Here is a 12,242-nt window from a genome sequence, read left to right as displayed (position 1 = left end):
TTTGATTTAACTGTACTTTTAATAACGCAAAAATAATAAATAAATAATAATAGATACTTCACACAAATGACAAATAAAGCCTCGATTTGTAATTAACTCGTTGACCATGGCAATATATAATTGTATAATTAGATCAATGAATCTACGTCAGTTTTTTGACATATTTCATACATTAAATCAAATAAGCTGTAAGTTGATTAAAATATTATAATAATTGTCATGATAAAACTTCAATCGTAAGTAGGCCATGCTAATCTCGAGGCTAAATTTTAACAAATTAATAACATTAGGGCATATTCAATGTAAGTACGAATAATGCAAAAGAAAATCTTGTCAAGACAAAAAGTTCTATCACGTGTAAGCCATACAAATAAAAAATTGGTTTACTATTGAACTTAACAAGTATACAATCAGTTCAAAAATTTGCGTTTACTTATTAATAAATTGACAAATTTATTCTAAGTACATGTAAAGATAGTGAAAATTTTATTGTGATGAGACATCAATCATATGTAAGCCAAGTCAAAATCTGCGCCAACTTTTTGACAAATTGGTGATATTGAAGCAAATTTATTGCAAATACTCGACAGATTGTGAAAATGTTATCGTGATGAAACTTCAATCAGATGTAAGTCACACGAAAATCTGCAATGAGTTTTTGACAAAGTGAATTGATTTTGACAAATTATCTATAAGTACATGAAAAGATTGCGCAAATGTTGTCATGATAAAATTTCAACTTTGAGCGTGCCAGACGAAAATCAGCATTAACTTTTTTGACAATTGATTACATTGGGACAAATGTATTACACTGTGACAAATGTATTGTACATACATGTGAAGATGGTGAAAATGCCGTAGTTATAAAACTTTAAAAATGTGTCGCCACGCAAATTCAGCGTGAGCTTTATGACAAATTGACTGCATTGCATCAAATGTTATGTAAAGATTTTGAAAATATCGCTGTTAAACTTCAATCAAGTGTATACCACACGAAAATCAGCATTAGCTTTTTGTCAATTAGTTATATTGGGACAAATTTACTGCATGTACAAGATCGTAAAAATAATATAGCGAAAAAAATGTCAGTCATGTGTAGCGAAACCCTGCGCCAGCTTTTGAGAAATTGATTGCATAGGAACAAATTTACTTAAGTACGCGTAAATATAGTGAATATGTTGTCTTGATAAAAGTTCAATCATGAGTAAGCCACGCGAAAATTAAATTGGTTAACTATTGAACAAAAATAAAAGCAGTTCGGAAATTCAGAGCCAGTTATTTAACAAATTGTTAACAACAAATAAATAATCGAACGTCCCAAAGTAAAATTTTAATAAATACCGTAATTGTGAAAATGCGGTTACAAAACTTTAATAATGGGTAGCCAAGCGAAAAACAGCACCGGCTTTATGAGAAATTGATCGCATTGCGACAAATTTAGTGTAAGCATATGTAAAAATTGTGAAAATGTTATCATGACAAAACTTTAATCAGGTTTTGACCTGCGTCAAGTTTTGACAATTTGATTGCATAGGGACAAATTTGCTGTAAGTACATGTAGAAAGAGTGAATACGTTGTCTTAATAAAAGTTCAATCATGTGTAAGCCACGCGAATGTGAAATCGGTCAACGATTGAACTTTACAAAGATACAATCAGTGTGAGAAATCTGAGTCAGCTTTTATCAGCTTTTTACAGAAGGTCCGAAAGTAAAATTTTAATAAATTTGACATAAGGACGAATTCACTTTAAGAATATACATGTTTAACCACAAATTATTTCTCAAGTTTGAGAAATATTGTTCGGTAAAGCGCATTTTCACTCCAAGAAACCAAGTGCTAAAATGTCTTAATATAACATTAAAAAAAAAACGTAATCAAAAAGGTAAGGCAGATGGTTAAATAAATTTATCTATTCGAAAACAAGAAAAAAGTGATAGATAGTGTTGCGGGGTGATCTTCCTTTTCGAGTTCCTTTTATGTCGAAACAAAATGGCGGCTGAAGATAAATGATTAGCGTTTCACCTGCCTGTTACCTCAGATGACGCCATATCATCATCATGTGATTAAATTAATCTATTCCAGGATGGTCATAATTCGTTCTATGATGACATGAGGCGAGGACATCCCAGAACAGGTTTCGATTCAATGTCTTCTTCGGAATTTTCCTTCGAAATACGGAAGTCGAGACGTGGGCGGACAACCACCTGTTCCTATAGGCTGGACCAAAATGTTTATATATATATATGTATGCAAATACAAACATGTATTTGTTGAGTCATATTGTAGATTGCAGTGTCATATTCAATTTGATGACAAATAAGATGCATATTTTAAATGTTTCTTAATCTTTCAGAGTTCTAATGAACAGCGGGAGACATCATAATATGCTTTCTGCGTTTTAATCATACGTCGTTTTCTGAGCTCATGCTATGGTTTATGGTAAAAATTATTTCTATTTGCGAAATAAATATTTGTACTTTAAATTAATAACATTCGTAACATTCAAACTAGAATCATTCAGTTAAAAAAACAAATAGGATGAAGAAAAGTAGTTTCGTTTGCTTTTTACTCATTAGAATTTGATGAATGGAAATAATAATTTGATAAACCTTTGCACTGATAGCAAAAAAGAATAGGTTTAATAATATTGTCGGATACAAGCACTGTTAGAAATTTTGGGGAAGGTTGAACCACAATATCGTTCAAATATACTGAAACTTTAATATGGTACCAAGTAGTAGAACCATACTATCGTATTTCATAAACTTGATCAGATGACATTATGGTTCAACTTTAAGGGAAATAAATTTTAATTTAAAACGCTATTAAGTTAGCAGTAAATCTGCACAATATTATGGTTCGTAGTACCGATATTTTTAGTTCATGTTTGAACATTTGAATAAATTTTTCTGAGAGTTCATAGGTTTGTGTTGAGTTATCGAAGCATAAGGTCGACGAGAGATCGTTTTGAGAGACAATTCATTCTAAATTTATTAACATTTCTTTATGGATGTATGTAAAATACCATTTTAAATAGTCGTTAATTACCGAACACAAATAAATGAGTACTTCTGCATAAATCACTAAACCTAATTTGCACATTAATTTTTGAACACCCTAACAAACAACCCTCAACGATTGGGTAATTATTTCTCCGAAAAGAAATTGAAAATGCGCCATAAGTATGAAAAGAGGTGCGGGCGACAAAGAATTCGAAAACTTTTAAAATTAAAGGAAAAGACTTAAAAATGTGTCAACCTACCCGGGTGTACCACAAATCCCAGGGTCCATTTATAAGGTGATCGAGCGTGGGGGTCCTCGAAGGTGATGTCGCACACTTTTAACTCCTGCCCTTCATTCTGGAGTATTCCCTTTCCCTGCTCCAATTTTACTTAATAATGATTTGCATTCTTCAAGACGTTCGACCTCCGGGTGGAGCACCCCTGCCAGAAAGTGTGGGATTCGCGCTGTCACACTGGTTGCAAGGTTTCTCTAGTCCCCTGGGTCATCAGCAAGCGGCTTGACTGATTTGGTGGCTTTAAAAATAGTTGCCAGACACTTATTTATTTCTCGAACGAAAAGAGAATGTTTTGACTTTCGAACAGAAAGGGGAGGTAAGGAGGATTAAAATTGGAATTCCCCGGGCATGTGTCGAATTCGGGGGACTCCTTCGAAATTCACTTATGAATTCAAAAAGCTCGAATAACCGAATCGAAAGACCGAATGAAAAATTAAGGAATAACTTGGTTCGAGTTAAAGAAGGATGTGGTGAGGAGGGGCAGACGGTAGAAGAACGTATCGAATGTTACTTACTCGGGCTTTCTTTAGAATAATGCCAATAACTCGCGTAACCCCAAAGGCTTAACTCATCGCGATTAATTTCATAATAAAGAATGTCAACACTTTAAAGCACTCATGCCCATAGGATAGGAAGGGAAAGTTTTGTATATTGAATGCTATCAACTATTAACATCAACGACGTCAATGGGACATATTTTATTCTGTGTTTTAGAACGTTTTGTGATTTTTGGGAGCATAAATGAAAGATTAATTACGCGAATGACGATATGGATTATGATTAATAGATGCAACACTCACTGGTTTGTAAAATAATTCTTCAGTTAATAATTAACAAACCGATTCCACACCCTTTGTGGAATGTATAATTTATTCTATTTTTACCGACTAAATTTTATTTACTTTGCAAATAGCAAATAGTATGTGCTTTTAAATAAACTCATTTGTATTTATTTATTGACGTTCATTTATTTACTTTTTTTTTTCAGTTTCTCCTGTACGGCCGAGCAATTGAAAAAACAACGTAAGAACTTCACGACCGATTATAAGAAAAGCGGCTTGACAACTAAAGATCATGGGATAAAACGGTTTACGTCCATGAAAGCCAAGCATTCGAATGAAATCTTAAAAGAAAAAAAAATATTCTCGAATACCACGCGTATTTATTTACTTTCCCCAAAAATTAAAAAAATAAATAAATAAAATTATTGATGTTGAAAAAAAGTAAAAATTGATTTGGACAAGAACAGTTTTTTCCTTAAAATTCTATCCCAATCAAAACGTCCGCACTGGTATTTCCGTCGTTTTCTTTGCAATACTCCTCTCTGTTCTTCACTGCGTTGGCAAAACACGTAGGCAGAAACCGTTTTTTTTCCAGCATTGCCGATCTATACTGTGTAATAACTCTCGGGGATATCCGATTTGGCAAAATTTAGTAATTGCTATCCAATCGTCATTTGTACGGAAAATGGACACAAAGTAGATCTTACCTCTTGATCTTCAATTATCTTCCTCCTCTTGCTTATTCAAAAATAAAATAGAATTTCAGAAAAACTTACTTTCTTACTTTTTTACTTTTTTTTCAATAGGCAAAATAATAATAATAATAATATTTATCGATTATGAAATTATTGTCGCTTACATTCACTTTTCTATTGCACGGCAGTGCATTTCGTGACAATTAAAGAGTCTCAAATGAACTTTAAAGTAAGGAAAATAAATGTCACTAAAACATGACCAATCGATATTAGGGGATGCGGAATCAAAAATATCAAAAACATATTTCATTGCAGGTAAAAATTGAGGTAACTAGTAGACACATTTTTAAGTTTCATCTAACTATCATTCATCTTTTAACTTTCGATTATTTTTAATCTTGACAATAATTAGCGAATACCATGTTTCCCTACATTTTCTTTTATATTTGATGATTTTCTTTTTTTTTTTTTTTTAATTTTTAAAAATTGATAAATCCACTCTATTCCCTCTTTATATAAAATGTACCCAAACAGATTATCTGATAGTTTATTTAAAAATAAAATTAGAAGAAAAAGAAACAGGAAAAAAAATATTAGCTAGCAATATTCCGCAAAATCTTTCTCTGCAATATACAAACGTAAAGGAGCTACGTTTCAATTTCTGTTCCGTCTTGACGAAACACGTGGAAGATCGTAGAAGCTTATATTGTCGGAAAACTCTTTTACTTAATACATATTGATCCGGTTACTATAAAAATTTATCCTAATATTTTCTGAATAATTGAAAAACATGATTTTTTAAGCAATAAAAAAAAGTTATGAAATTATACTCAAATAATTCTAAAATATTACAACTATCTTTTGACTTCTGAAAATAATTTTTTTTTAATTGTAATGATTTGTTCGTATAAATGACGTTAGATTTCGATCTAATTTCTAAACGCAAGAGGCATTTCTCGCCCAGAAAAATAGATCGGATTTGAGTTTAGAGATTGAATTAAATATAAATATACAACCTGACTAAAGGAAATAATTATAATATGTTTACCTCGACAAACAGCAGTAATTACTTAAAAAGCTTGTAATAAGTCTGATACCCAGATGAACCGGTAGGGCTGAGTAATAAATTGCTTGTCCCGAGGGTTGATGGTTCGAACCACGGTCGTGGTCAATTTTAGATAATTCATGATAAGAAAATGTAACACAGAAAAAAATGGTTTAACAATGCATTTAATAATTAGAAAAACTTTTTTTTTTTTTTGTAATCTTAGCAAACGAGATTTTGTTTTTAAAAAATTGAAAAACTTTATACATTTTTTAAACTTTAGAAAATGCCTCGAGATTATCAAAATTTCTAGAGCCTTCTACCAACCGGGGGGGGGGGGATAAAAGGAGCGAATGGAAAAAACTTTTCTATTAACTTAATATTTAAAATTATAATCATACGTCACATAGCACAAATATACAAAATAGAAGAAATGAACAGAAATCTTAAAGATAAAAATGGAACAAAAAACTACGTGTTAGTTCAAATTTACTACAATAATTTTTATTTGATAATTGAGATTAATATATTTACAAAATCTTACATTTGATGAAAATAAATAAATAATTTTAATAATTCCGGTGAAAGAGTCAAAACTGGTCCAAAGTGTTCGAAATTTACACTAGATAATGAATGTTGTTAAGAACAACGATATCCCTATCATTGGTATAAATTCACTTAAAAATTTAATTTATTTTCTGAGAATAGATAAAATACTTGATCAACTAACAATAAATGATTAAATTCATAGATTTGAAAAGAAAAATTTTTTTAAAAATAATGCTTAAAAAAGAACTTATAGAAATAAATAACTCTAATTCTCCAAACTTTATAAAAACTAAAAGATAATACCTTTTCCGTTTATATTTCTTTTGAATGTTTTAAGTCTTAGTACAATTTTTAAAGAGGGGATATACAAAAAATCTCTAATTACCCACAATAATTTATATTTAACAAAATTTAAGGCACTTAATATTCATATAAAATATTACAAAACTAAATTATATAAGTTTAGGAAATTTAGAAGGTTATGAAAAGAAATACAGAATAATCAATAACGAAATTTGGACGGTAATCGATTAAATTCTCCCACACCTAGAATTCAATCTTTCTAAGACACAGCAATAAAATTAAAAGTATCTGTTAATTTAGGCTTGGAAATATTCTATTAAGAGATCTAAGAATTTAAAATCAATTAAAAATGACAGTCAAATTAGGAAAAAAAATATAATAGTGATAGTTAAATAACTATTAGTGAGCTTAATCTAACCAGTATTTCAAAATCGCTATTTGTAGAAAGCCCCCATGTTTGCTGCAGTAATCTTTGAGTGATGCCTGTCAGCAGCGGGAGACGTAAAGATGTTACTCAGGAAGACAGCGCCCTCTACGCCGCATGCAAAAATGAAATTTCTTCCACGGTAGTTTAGTGCGCCCTCTGTCGGACCTCGTGCGCAGTGACGCGTGTTTCTGTTTGTGGCCTTTTAGAATGAGACGATATTTCTATGACGGGCGATCGATGAAATCTGACAATGGTGGCAGAATGTTCTCGAATTTTTCTGATGATCGAAAGGAGGAGGGGAGATATTTTATTTCCTAATTTTACATTTATTTCCTTTAATTAAATTTAATTTAATTAAAGCATAAGATTACAAGAGTTTTTTTCACATTGATTAATTAATACATTTTAATTAATGAATGAAAATGGTCATTCTTATATTGATATTTGCAATTAGAAATAATTCAATTATTTTTCTAACGTATTGAGCTTTTAAAAAACGTTAGTTATTTGGAATTCTGAAACTTGGAAAGTACAGTTCCAATTACAACCGAATTTTTTGAACAAACTACGCCACGATAGAAACACGATATTAGTTTAAGCTGTAAAGCAAGCCATACGTTCAAATAGCGAGATAGACATTTAAATAGTAGAATGTTTATGCAACAGATAGACATTTAAATAGTAGAATGTTTATGTAACAAGGTAGACATTTAAATAGTAATATTTTTAAATGACAAAATAGATATTCAGAGTGAAAAAGTTAAATGAAAAGATAAACATTTAAATGCAACTTTTAAAAAGTAAAAATGAATAAGCATAACTTAAATTTTTTAATACTGCTTGCCAATGTTCAATAAATACGATTTAACTTTTTTTTTAATACTTAAAAGCATTTTGTACCTAAAATTCAGTTTAACTAATTATTTATTATTGAAAAATTGAAATGGAAAGTAAAAAGGAAATTTTAAGCATTGTTGTCGAAACTTGGAAGTTTCTTAAATATTTATAAATTGGAACAAATCCGTTTCAGTTGAAAATATTTGTTAAATCTAGTTTTATGTTAACAAAATACATAATTTCTTTAAAATTGTTATAGAGTTGCTCGAGTTTTTAAAATTTCAAGGCATGGTTACAGTTAACTGTAGAAAATAATCTGCTTTTTTTTAAATTGAATGTCATTGAATAAAACAAATTGTAGTTAGCCATTTTTATTATTTTTTTTTTAATAAAATACACAAATTGTAAGGATTATTAAGTATTGCAAAGGTATTTAAAATTTTTCAAATATAATTGGTACAGTGCCCAATTTCTGCTAATCAACCAATTTATTAAGAGACGATTTACTGGTAAGTCTATTAAAAAAACAGTATACACTGCTATAAAATTGAAAAAAAAACAACGTAAATTAAAGTCCTCGTGAAGTCATAGACCATTAAAATACTAAGCAAGCCTTAAAAGAGGAGGGAAGACGGGTATGAGCAATGCTTACGTAAGACACTAAAATTCCCTTACTAGAATGTGAAGAAAATTATTGAACGTAAAGAAAAAGAACAATTGAAAAAAATTACAATTGCAAAATTTTCAAATTCAAAATAAAAGTTTTATTGGAGGAAAAAAAAAATTGCAAAAAAGTTCTTCAAGGAGTTTGTAAATTATATAAAGTAAATTTTTTACCATAACTTTGATTTTATCCAAAACTACATATTTTGTTTGAAACGAATTCAAAAATTTATAAAAATAGATTATTGCAGTAAAAGTCAAATTTAAAAAAAACAAAGTGGTGTTGCGACTTTCTTACGTAAGCGAGGGGAGGAGGGTTGTAATTGGTTTATTTTGTTGACAAAAAAAGAGGGTCCAAAAATGGCAGAAACATGCTTATGTTACAATTGAACGGCCTCTAAATGTTGTTTTTTCAATTGCGAGACAGTAAAAAAGACGTTGTACCGAAAAATGCCTTTCTCTCATTGTTTAGAATATTTTTCATACTAGGTCAGCATTTTTAACCCTAGATTATTAAATTTAAATCAGTGTTAATCTGTAACTAATCAATAGACTAATAAATTACGAATTTTAAAGAGGTATTTTTTCATATCCAATCTAAACAAATTAGCGTAACTTACAAGAAAAAAAAAACTATTATAATATTAAAATCCAAAAATAGAAATACGAAAAGCTTGCAGTCGTGGCAGATGTTAAAAGTGTGCTCACCACGCATAGCCTTTTTATTGGTTTCATTGATTCAACATACATTTGCAGACTTGTGTGCTCAATTAAGGCTTATAAACCTTTGTAAAGTAGAAGGACAGCTGGCACAATACAGCAATGCACAGCACGAAGATACATTGAGGGTAACAACGGGATTCGAACCCGCTACCTTCAAGCTTCGCCCAGCGTTTGGCGGGAGATACCGCTCTGCCAGGGAGATCTCCACACGTAGCCTTCGTCATTCTGCGTTTCTTAGATGGACAGAAGGTACAAAATCTGCGCTTGCTCGTGTCTTCTCTGGGCTTTTTAATATTCAAAATAACTTCAATATTCCTAATATTCAAATCATTAGGCCATTGGACGACGAATACAGCAAAGTTCAAAAAGTATATAATTTCACTAGTTATGTAGGCACTATGAGTTAGGAAGTGTGAGCTCAACGGGAACATATCGAATTAGCATAACTGCCAGAGATCGGTTGTCTATTCTAAATGAATGTTTAGTTATCTACGATTAATAAACGCTCTAAATCGTATCATAAAAATTCTTTTTAGCTAATATGAAATAATGTTCAAAATTCATGCGTTTTACGAGAATCATTCTTCGCTTAAACAATAATTTTAAGAATTCAGACGAGATTTTAAAAAACGAACAAAAATTAAAATTAAAAAAAAACGCAATGCGTTAAAATAGCTTCGGGAACATAGAACATTTATTTTTTTCAATCTTTTTACAGTAATCTTCATACAAGGTCTACTTTAAAAAAAAAGAAGAAAAAAATTAAAAGAAAGGCCAGATAAAAAGGATCGCTCGAAAGTGGAAGAATGTTGTAGAACACAGTTGTTCCGTGGCATGACAGGAAAGACACTATTCCAGTGGAAAAGCGGGCAACCATTTAACACAAAAGGGAAAAAAAGTAAAGTAAAAAGAGGGAAGAAACAGAAGAGTTAGGGAATCGATAAGGATTGTAAAAAGGGAAAGAAAAAAATCCTTCCGAAATTGTGCTTCAGTCCTCTGCTTCTCATTTGCAGCCATGTTCCTTGACGACTCCAGATCTTCCTTTGTTTTCTAGTCTGAAAATTGGTTCACGTCCGTCATTTATCCCTTTCTGAATCCCGAATTTCGCTCTCTTTTCTTTCCTGACACTGACTGGGTTGCCAAGAGATCACTTCGACTCTGCCAAATTTGGCGAAAAAGTAGTTCTTTAACTATTAGTAAAAAAGGTTCTTTTTCGCCAATTTTACAAATATTTTTTATTACTGTTATTGCTTTGATAATTATTTAGAGTTAAGATAAACATGCGTGTGGTGTTATTAAGGCATTGATTTATTTATTTTTGATTTAGTAAACTATATTAAAATATTTTCTATGACTAAAGATTTAGCATGGAAAAAAGGGGAAAAATATATTTCTATATTAAATTTGTCTCTCATAATTTCTTCTTAGTCATAAAATGTTTGCAACTCTAGGTCGAGGACATGCCTTGCAAAAATTTTGTCAACAACTTTTTTCTTCTTTCTTTTAAACAGGTTTTTTTTTAAAAACATATTTGAACTATTTAAAAGTATGGCTGTCATAATCTTAACATTCTCATATATTTTTTTACCCTATTTACAAGTAAAATATTTTGATGCAACATTTAAGTACTTTCTTTTATTTCAGAAGTTCCGCTATTAATTAAAACTTGAAATTTAGTTATATATCGTCTTAATTTGAATGTAAACCACAGGATAAATATTAAGAATTTGAGTGAGACTCGCTTTTTTTTCTGGAGAGAAATGTCGGAAAAATCGCATGATTAGTGTGGAAATCTAACAAAGAATCCAATTAAAAGAAAAGTTAAATTGAAAGTCTTGTATCCTATAATTCATGATTCTCGTGCATTTTTGCTCAAAATTTCAATGATTAAAGATTCAATCGGAATTTAAAAATGATTTGACCACAGCTACGCATGAAAAAAACGTGAGAAAACTAACTTTTCAATATAAATGCTTTGTCCTGTACCATAACATGAAACTCAACTTGGATTACCTAACAATGTTATTTTTCACCATAGGAAAAAGTACTATGCCCATGGACTAGAAAGCTCTGTCGACTTGAAGCAGTTAGAAAGCATCCCATAGAAAGAAATCCATCACCAGTGATTGCAGCAGATTGCTTGTAGATAATCCCTGTTCTCGGATAAGGTAAGATGGAAAAGTGAAGAAAAAAAATTACCATCCCCATCACCTCGTAGAAATAAACCGTTTCCTGACCGTTAGTACCTTTCCCGGCCAATGACCAATCAGGGAACTGGAAAGGTCACATAAAATCATTCGGATAAATCCTTACTTGGCTATTTATAAGTCAGTCCGGCTATGTGATGGATATGGCCCAATCCGGCATAACAGATTCCCAGCCTAGTTCTCCCTATGGGGTGATATAGGCCCTCAAGTAGAGTTGGACAACAATCCAGCTGCCGACTCGTAAATATAAGCCCACCCTTCAGATAGCCCATAGGTGCTGCACGGCTGTATGAAGGTTTTATTCCTTTTTTTTTTTGCTACCCCCCTATTTCTCTTGTAGGCATCCCCCCACTACACCCATTTCTTGTGATTTATAGTTCCTGTCTATCTTGGCAATCTACACGGGCTCATTATCAACGGGTGCTTCATGATGGTTGCCCAGGGCAACGCGGAATCGTCCACGCATGCGCAGTGTAAACAGCCATTTTTGTAGGAACTGGATTTTCTGATTTTCCCCCTTTTCTTTTTCTTTCTTTGTACCCCCATACCCTGCTTTTCTCGCTCTTTGTTTCTTCTTATTATTGTTTCATTTAACGCGCTTCTTTAAGGATAGATTTGGGGACCGTATATGAGTTTAAATAAAAGTGTCAGAAAACTATCAAATGTGAGTTTAACTATAGAACTGACAACGTCACAAATACAATGTAAAGAA

At 31.2% G+C, this 12,242-nt stretch overlaps 1 protein-coding gene across 2 annotated transcripts in view; it reads right to left on the bottom strand.

Annotated features, from left to right (window-relative positions):
• The window catches only part of LOC107441771 (protein tiptop), a 390,616-nt gene that overhangs the window by 179,953 nt on the left and 198,421 nt on the right, over positions 1–12,242 (bottom strand). The window contains exon 1 of one of the 2 annotated variants that reach the window (XM_043047778.2): positions 3,264–3,368. The exons of the other annotated variant lie outside the window; for it this stretch is intronic. The gene's annotated coding sequence lies outside the window, so the exon portion shown is untranslated. Of the gene's footprint in view, positions 1–3,263; positions 3,369–12,242 lie in introns of those variants that run through there. 2 annotated transcript variants of the gene reach the window in all.

This window comes from Parasteatoda tepidariorum, chromosome 4, assembly GCF_043381705.1.
Source record: "Parasteatoda tepidariorum isolate YZ-2023 chromosome 4, CAS_Ptep_4.0, whole genome shotgun sequence".
NCBI lineage: Eukaryota > Metazoa > Arthropoda > Arachnida > Araneae > Theridiidae > Parasteatoda > Parasteatoda tepidariorum.
Note: the sequence above shows the minus strand (reverse complement) of the source record. Positions and strands in the feature narration are given on the sequence as shown.